The following is a 9,676-nucleotide window of genomic DNA, read 5'->3' on the forward strand; positions in this document are numbered from 1 at the left end:
ACCATAGTATATAAGCATTACATGGAATTGAGAGGAGACAAATAAAAAATTTAGGAACGGTGCATGCCACTTGCTCAGACTTTCTCACTCATTATTTTTAACTCAACACATTTAGGAAATTAATAAAAAGGAAACCAGTTGTAGTCAGTTATGGTTTTCCCCACAACCTCAACCCTATATCATACGCTCACTGTTCACTCGCCTCCCACTAACCTCACGTAACCCAACAACATCCCTCCATAGTTTACTATATAACCACTACTCCCTTTGCACAAAACTGTTAGAACAAGATTTGGTTTTCCATATATATCTTGAGTTTTGATGATAACACTGTTGTATTTGTGTGAGAATAATTTTGGTACCATATGGTTTGTTATTGTGTAGCTTTAACAGACAGTTCTGATTCTAAGTATATGACGTGCAACACCATCAATTTTTGAACATCATTTCCAAATTCGGCTTCTGCGCTAATCATGAGAAGTTCTGAAAGATATCAAGTTGCTTCTATAATGCTCTTTCTACTTCTATGTTGATTCACTCTTGAGAAGTTTTTGGTGAGACACCATGTTATTATTGCAACGTTCTCTCCACTTCTGCTCCTGGACGTGACTCTGATCGTCAAGCATTTGAAGAATTGCTAGCTTCTGAAGTTTTGTTACTTAGCTGAAGATTTTAAAGATCTCAAGCCAGATGTTGAGGATATCAAGGTTCTGACTGTAGAGTCTGAAGATTCTGAATATTCTGAAGATACTGAATATCTCAAGCCAGATTGTTGACGGTGTTAAGGTTCTGACCGAAGATTCTAAAGTTTTTGAATCCAGTTGTATGTTTATTTATTTCATGCTTTATCAACTTTCATCAGAAGCCACTGAACTTGAAGATAAAATCAAATGGATATGTGATCAAATAGTACAGAGTACAAATCAAATATTCTTTCCACTACCTGATATCGTGGACAAGGACATTACTATACATCACACATGTCACCTATCCAATAGTGAACAACCGCTATATTTGGTTTCCCCATTTTTCCCTCCAAAGGTCTATTTTCATATGCTATATAAGTGGGACTTGGAGACTTGAAGAAAAAGCTGAAGCACTACAACAATTTGACAAGTCTATTTATTTGTGAAAAGCTATCAATTTTGTACACAAATTTTCTTTAGGTGTTTGTATTTCATTTGTGTAAAATCTACTTGTGTAAAAGCATCTTGTAACACACAAAATATTATTCAAACTAATTGTTTGATTTTCCTTAAGGAGACTAGGGTATAGTCGGATCCTTGAGAAGATAAATAAGATTATTCTTTGTGATTATTGTAATCGGTTAACTATAATGGATTAAGTCCTTGCATATAAGGCAAAATCACCTTGGTGGATGGACTGGAGTAGCTTTGAGTTTTAAGCAAACCAGGATCAAAATACTTGTGTGTTTTATCCCCTTATTATTAACATTTGAGTGGTGTTCTTGAGTTGAGAAAAAACTTTTGTTTTTAAACCCCAATTCAACCCCCCCCCCCCTCCTTTCTTGTGTTTTTCACACCTTCAATTTGTCGCTACCAGGGTTTCGCGATAACGAGTGAATTGGAGGGATTGAACAAAACAACTGCCTCTACAAAAAGGAAAAGGAAATATCAAAAGAGTCTCCACCAAATTTTATTTATATGCCCCTATCATAGAGGCGAGGGGAAATAGATGATAAGACCCTCAAAAAGATAAGCGCACGAGAAGCGCTAGAAAGGGATAAGGAATCGGTCTCGCAACCGATATTTGGGTTCGGAAGTCAATTACGCAAGGGGAAGGTATTAGCACCCCTCACATCCACGGTACTCCATGGGAACCATTTAGGTTGTTTGCGTATGCGGGGATTTATCTTGTCATTGTTTTATGTTTAAAAAAAAGAATGTGTGAAATAATAGGGGTTTTGGTTTTTTTATTATGGTGCTCGCCAAGGATTGTGGCCCTTGTGCCTACGTATCACTTATCAGGTATTATGAATCAGAGCTCCGTAGTTCAGAGTAGAAACTGTTTGTGTGTTTGATTGATTTTACCTTTGAGAAAGGGGTTTTCGGAATTGTCATACCCTAATTTTTAACCCTAAGATCCCACATACCATTGGCATCCTTGCACACAAACAAGGTCATCTCTTGGTCCCTTTCCCTCTCATCTTTGGGTTTTGCTTTTGCAGGGATCCTCAAGCACCTCTTTGTTGATGTTTTTACCTTTGTGTTTATATATTCATTTCATATCTAACCATTAAGCAAAATAGGAAAAATGTGTCTTATTTTTCTTAAATTTATTGTACAAGGTAGGGCTTTTCACCAAGAGTATCAAGCATGACTCATCACCTAGGTTTTCTTTGATTCCTCAACAAAGTGTGGCCAACCATTGATTCTCAATGGGGATATCTTTAAATGCATGATCTCAAAGGCTTTCAAGCACCTTTCAATCTCATTTTCAGCAAGAGTATATCAAAGTTTTGTTGCTTACTTCTCAAGGAAAGTCAAAGGTTCATGTGTTTATTTCCATACCTTCTTCAATAAGTTACCTCAATCTTTGAGCATTTTAATCAAGAGACATTGAATGAAACCTTATTTTTAGTTTATATGATCATCCATGTACCTTGAAATGAAATAAAAGTCCAAGTACACAAGCTTGTTCCAAGTGGTTTGACCCAAAAGTCAACATTTGAAGTCAAGGTTCCAAGGATCACAACTCCTTCAATTATCAACATTTTTGAATGTTTCTTTTTTCATATGACTCTTCTAAACATCCTCTACAACTTATATTTACTTGAAAAGAGCCAATTATTCTTATAGGATCGTCAAAAGTTTGGAGACATTATAGGTCATTTGTGGACTTCGTGAAATTTGACCTATTTTCAAGTAACTTTTTCTCAACTTTCAAGATTCACAACTTTTTTAATTTTCAATATTTGAGGATGATTATTTTTGTACAATGTCATTTGTGATGTCCTCTACAAGTTTGCTTCAATGATCAAGGTCAAAATATGCTTGGAAGGCCATGGAATTTATTGAGACATTATAGGTCATTTTCAACCATTGGTCACTTGAATTTTTTCTAAGTCACATAACCAGTTTTTCATGCCAACTTCAACATGCCATAACTTTTGCTCAAGCATCCAAATGAAACCTTTCTTAGCACATTGTAATATTTGTTATGATTTCAACATATTGCAAAAAGAAGGGGACCAAAAAGCCTCATGAGTAGGATGCCACATTGAGTTGAACATGGTGACTTGGAACTGAAGAAATCACCATTGCCCAAAATTTGAACTTCATTAATTTCAATTCCAAACCAAATTAGCATGTGTTTTGGACCTAAAAATGTTTAACCAAGTCTCCAAAAGTTAATTGACCTTTGAAACACATCATTTGGTTGAGTTTTCATGAGTTGTAAGTCACATTTTTCTTACATTCGGATCAAATTCGTTTTGCACGAATTCAACATTATTCCACACCTATTTGGATCCAAACACGATCCCCATAAATAGAGGAAGCTATTGCATTCATTTCCAAGCTTTTGAGAGCCAAGAAACTCCTGTTGCACTTTGAAATTATCCAGAAATACTCAACTATCGTGTTTCAAATTCCAGCAAATTTCAATCTAATTTCTCAATTTCATTAGCATCTTTTGCATCCTCTAAAGCTTTTGCAACAATTCCCAAGCTCTGAGACCTTCTAGAGTGCTTTAACCAGATCGAGCTTCATCAACTTCTGATCACCATTTGGACAAGGTAGTTTTGAGCATCATTTGAACTCAAACAAGTTACCATAATGTAGTCCTTCACTCCCTTATGTTTTCCCCTAACTTGTCTAGTGTTGATTGATTATGTTCATCATTTAATTTTAATTTTCGTGGCTTGCTTGCTTCTGAAACTTCTCTGGAATTCTCTATGCTCGATTTAGATAAATTAAATTTAAGCATAAGGTTGAATTCGGGAAGAGAAGAGGATCACAATGATTTTGGTCTCGTGTTCTGAATTTACTAAACGATGAAACTCCGGTGAGAGACCACCGAAGAAGATGACTAGAGTGTTCCAGGTCATCTGAGTTTGGCCAGACATGTTGGACAAATGAAATGTTTTCATTGTTTCATTTTGAATTGGATCCCGTGTGTTGTTTGTGTTGCATTTCGTCGTTGCCCTAATTTGAGGAGTGTTGGATCTGCCACGTCAATTAATGAGGCGTGATCCAACGCTCTGTGTTTTTCTGATTTTTAATTCTTTTTCTTTTATTATTTTTAATTTCTTTTTATTTTAGAATTTCATAGAAAATGATCTACATATCATTTCTCTAGCATGTATTAACACTAACATTATTATTGACCGACCTCAGATAGTTGTGACTTCTACATAAGTCCAATTATGATGGCTTAACACAACACTAAATTTGTCCCGAAAGAAAATACATTTTTATAAGTGAGATTGTAAGTCTCTTACTCCTCATGGTATTGTTTGAAAATTATCCCAAGTTTAACCCTAAATTCTTGATTAACTAATATTCTCTAATTAATTTTATTTTTATTTTTGCTCTGTTTATTTGAATGTATAATTATAAAGAAAGAAATTTGTTTTAACGTGAATTTAGAAAAAAAAGACTAAGTTAGACCCATTAAGACTTAATTAAATGGATTCATTTTAAACACAGTGTATAAAAAATATTTTATCTTTTTTGTGTTTTTTTAAGAAATAGATATAAAAGGAATATTTTTGTTTTATGATTTATTTAATTATTAAATAATATTATAATAAGAAAATGAAAGAGATCAATGATTCAACGTTCATATTAATGATAATTTAAAAAAAAATATTAATTAATTATTTTAAAATATGGAATATTTTGCATTATTTTATTGATTTTGAATATTTTTATTAATTTTGCGTGTTTACAAATATCATTGGTAAACATAACAAAAATTAGTATTACCTTTTTTAGTTAACCAAGTGAGATTTTTTTTTGCATTTCTTTTATATATATATATATATAGATATATATATATATATATATATATATATATATATATATATATATATATATATATATATATATATATATATATAATATATATATATATATATATATATAGCGATGATCAATAAATTAACTATTAAAATATAATGAATAACTCAATTGTATGTAAAAGTGATTTTTAATAATAATAATAATAATTGAAAAACAAAATCTTAAGATTAATTTTTTTTATAATAGTAACAATAATAAAAAAAGATTTTTTATAATGATAATAATAAAATAAAAAATTAAGGTTAGAAAAAAAATTGATTTCATATTGATTTATGATACTAGTTTAAGAAATCGATTTATGATATTAGTTAAAAAAGTTTGTGATATTTGTTTAAAAAAGATTTAAAAGAAAAATTGATTCTTTAAAGAATTAGTTCATGACATTAAAAGAGTTGTTAAAAAAATAATGGAAAGACAAAATAAAATTGATTTAAAAATTGCTCCATTATATTAAAAAGGATTGTTATATAATTTTAGTTTAGTGACATCAAACACACAATTAAACTCAAGTACCAAACAATAGATCAAGACAACCAATATTTAATCATAACAAAATATTGATGAGGAATGAGATTTTAGCGTTTTATCTGTTGATGTTTTTCAATGTGAAGAACAACAATTTTGGATATATAATTTGTAAATTGTGGATCCCTTTCCTGTAGTAATTGTAGGGCTATTTATGGGATTGAATTAGGTCAAAAAATAGAATGTTTGATTGAATTATTTAGGAAATATTTTATCAAATTCGATCTTATTTATTTCTTAGGTACCAATCCAATGAATCTGGATGGATTCATAACCTATGTACAATGTAACAACAAAATATAAACAAAATTGATTTTTTTAAATAATTTTTAATGCTATAGTAATAATAATGAAATAATATTAATTATTAATTTAAAAATAATAAATAATATTGAAAAATGATAATAATAATAATAATAATAATAATAATAATAGGAATAAATAGATTTTGATTTTCTTTAATTTTATTTTGATTTTCTCTTTATTTTAAAACTGAAATACATTAAAAATAAATAATATAATAATAAATAAAAATAACCTAATAAAAAATTCGAAAATTAATAATAAAAAAATAAAAAGTACATATTTTAATTTTAAATAATGTAAGTGAAGGTATATATATATATTATATATATATATATATATATATATATATATATATAATATATATATATATATATATATATATATATATATATAATTATATATATATATATATATATATATATATAATATTATATATATATATATATATAAATGAAAAAAAACATTAAAAATAGACAAAATTAAATCTAATCACAATTAATCAAAATAATCAAAACCTATATATCAATTATATTTTGATTTTTGATTTATTCCTATTTTAATAAATCAAATTAATTATTTCATAAAACCATATAATCACTACCTTAAGATGCAATATTTAGAAATATGAACAAAATCTTTTCAAATATTTTTATTTTGTGAATTTTTTGGATATTTTTATGAATAAGAGAAAAAAAAAGTGAAAAAATAATATTTTAAAAAATGCCTAAATAACAAATACGAAAATTAATTTAAAAGATGATAAAAAAATGTCAATTATAATTTTTGTGAGTAAAAAATAAATAGAAAAGTAAGAAATAAAGAAAAAACAAATAAAAGAAAAAAAAATACTACCTCTAATTAATTAGTTGAAATAGAGTGGAACCATAATACTAATATTTTAATGAGATTTAACTATATTAATAATAAGTTCCTCTTAAATCCACTCCTAAGAGGGACTTAAAAAATCAAAATGGTCTCCCTTTGACTTTTTAGGTCATTTGACCAGATAACTGGTATGCTCTGAATGTGTTAGTGTCAGCTGAAAATAAAAATGAAAAGATGGTCAAATTTTGGGGTACGACAGTTGTCCCTATTTAATCAATTTCAAACTGAGAGGATGATGACGGTGAGCTTTTATATTCTCATGGTGGGAGATGACTAAATATACAAAAGGGACCCTAATTTTGACCACGTAGTCAATGGATTATGGGAATACGCAAGGATTGAACAATCCTTGATGCTCTATTGCCATCCAGACCAACCTTTAATGGAACCCCAATAATACCCTGCACTACGCCAAAAACTGGAATAGACAGCGCACCTTAGAGGGCGCTTTACTACAAAAGCGCTCTTTAAAGTGAAGCGAAAAATAAGGAGCAATAGACAGCGCACTTTAGAGAGCGCTTTTGTAACAAAGCGCCCTCTAAGGTGAAGCGAAAAAATAAGGAGGAGATAGAGGGACAACAATACATGGCGCTTTTTAGAAAGCGCCCTCTAAGGTTACCCTTAGAGGGCGCTTTTAATAAAGCGCTGTTATAAGTCCATGTGCATTTCCAGCTTATAAAGCGCTTCTGGAAAGCCTTAGAGAGCGCTTTCATAAGCGCCCTCTTAGGCCCCCTTTAGAGGGCGCTTTGTTTCCACAAGCGCCCTCTAAGGTGAAACGAAAAAATAAGGAGGAGATAGAGGGACAACAATACATGGAGCGAAAAATAAGGAGCAATAGACAGCGCACTTTAGAGAGCACTTTTGTAACAAAGCGCCCTCTAAAGTGAAGCGAAAAAATAATGAGGAAATGAAGGGACACCAATAGAGGACGCTTTATTGAAAGCGCCCTCTAAGGGTAACCTTAGAGGGCGCTTCTAAAAAAGCGCTCTCTATGTCCATGTACATTTCCAGTTTATAAGGCGCTTTTGGAAAGCCTTAGAGAGCGCTTAAAGCGCTCTCTAAGACCCCCTTTAGAGGGCGCTTTTGTAACAAAGCGCCCTCTAAAGTGAAGCCAAAAAAAAAATGGAGGGACAACAATAGAGGGCGCTTTTGTGAAAGCGCCCTCTAAGGTTACCCTTAGAGGGCGCTTTTGAAAAAGCGCTCTCTAAGTCCATGTACATTTCCAATTTAGAAGGCGCTTTTGGAAAGCCTTAGAGAGCGCTTTCAGAAGCGCCCTCTTAGGCCCTCTTTAGAGGGCGCTTTTTTTAAAAAAGCGCCCTCTAAGGTCCCCTTTAGTAAACATTAAAAATATAACATATACTGCATGTCTCTTTATTTTCCCTCTCTATAAGCTATTTCGTTTTCTCTCAACTGCGATTACTCTCTACTGCGATTACTCCCTCACCGTTCATCGTTCGTTCTCCCTCCCTCACCGTCATCGTCGTCGTTCGTTCTCCCTCCCTCACCGTTCACGTTCACTGCGTTATCCTCTTCCACCGTCACTGTTCACTTTCTTCTCCATCGTTACCGTCACCTTTAAGGTATTTCTCTTCTCCATCGTTACCGTTCACTTTCTTCATGTGTTTGATTATGGCATTTTCTAAACTTAGTTTTTCATTTTGTGCATTATGTTGATTAATGTTGTTTAGGGCAAACTGAGTTTTTTATTTCTGATTGAAAACTGATATATTTGAAGTGTGTTTGAGCTTGTTTTTGGAAGTTTGATGATTATGGATACAAGTTTGTTCATGTTCCAAACACCATAAGTTTGCATTGGTCTTTTGCATGCAGTAGGTGTGTGTGAGTTTGTATTCAATAATGATAAAAAAAAAAGAGTTTAGATTGTTGTAACATGAGAGAAATGGAAGGTATATGAATGTGTTCACGTATTGAATCATTGTCTTACTTGGGTCTTATTGAATCATTTCTATATTACAGATAAAATGGCTAACCAAGACGATACCAATGCCGCGAATGAATCACGTAATAATGTTGAAAAAGAAATCAAACGAGGATTGACTGTTATGCAGTCAATCATTCGTGCAAGAGACAAGGGTGTAAAATTTGAAGTACATTGGAGTGCTGAAGACCAACTAATTGAGCCTAACGGTTCAATGTTGGCAAGTTACATTGGTTTCCTTGTTCGCCAACATATTCCGATTACATGTGATAATTGGAGAAGTCCGGACTTGAAGGTTGGCAAGGAAAAAATATGGTCGGAGATAAAGGTACTTACCATATATTGTTATATGTTTTTTTGTTGACTATTTGTTAACCATATATTGTTATAATATTACTTTATAATAACACACTCCATTTGTATGTTTTTTAGAGATCCTTTCACATCGATGAAAGCCGGCAAAAATATTGTATTCAATTGGCCGGAAAAAGACTCCGAGGATTTCGATCCTTTTTGTGCAACAAATTTCTCAAGGATGAGGAAGGAAAATTTGTTGAAGGAGAACGGCCAATGAAGTATGCCGAGATTATTTCAGTCGATGAATGGAATAACTTTGTCGCCAAACGAAGAAACGAAAAATTCCATGTAATGTCTATTAATTATGCTATTATACAATTGTTAAGTTACTAAGTTCTAATATGCCTTAAACTTTTTTATCCAGGAAGTAAGCGACATAAATAGGAAAAGGGCATCAAAACCCGTGTATCCGTACAAAAAAGGGCGTATGGGTTATGCACGGTTACAACAAAGAATTGTGAGTATATTCAAATACTATGAGCTTATACATTGTCACAATATGTTATAATTGATGATCTTATAATCTAATTCAATGTGTAGCTAGCCGAGGAGAAAAGTGACGCAACATCTCTTCCGGATCACGTATTATGGAAGGCTGCTCGGGTTGGGAAGGATGGGG

The sequence above is a fragment of the Lathyrus oleraceus genome, chromosome 3, assembly GCF_024323335.1.
Source record: "Lathyrus oleraceus cultivar Zhongwan6 chromosome 3, CAAS_Psat_ZW6_1.0, whole genome shotgun sequence".
Taxonomy (NCBI): domain Eukaryota; kingdom Viridiplantae; phylum Streptophyta; class Magnoliopsida; order Fabales; family Fabaceae; genus Lathyrus; species Lathyrus oleraceus.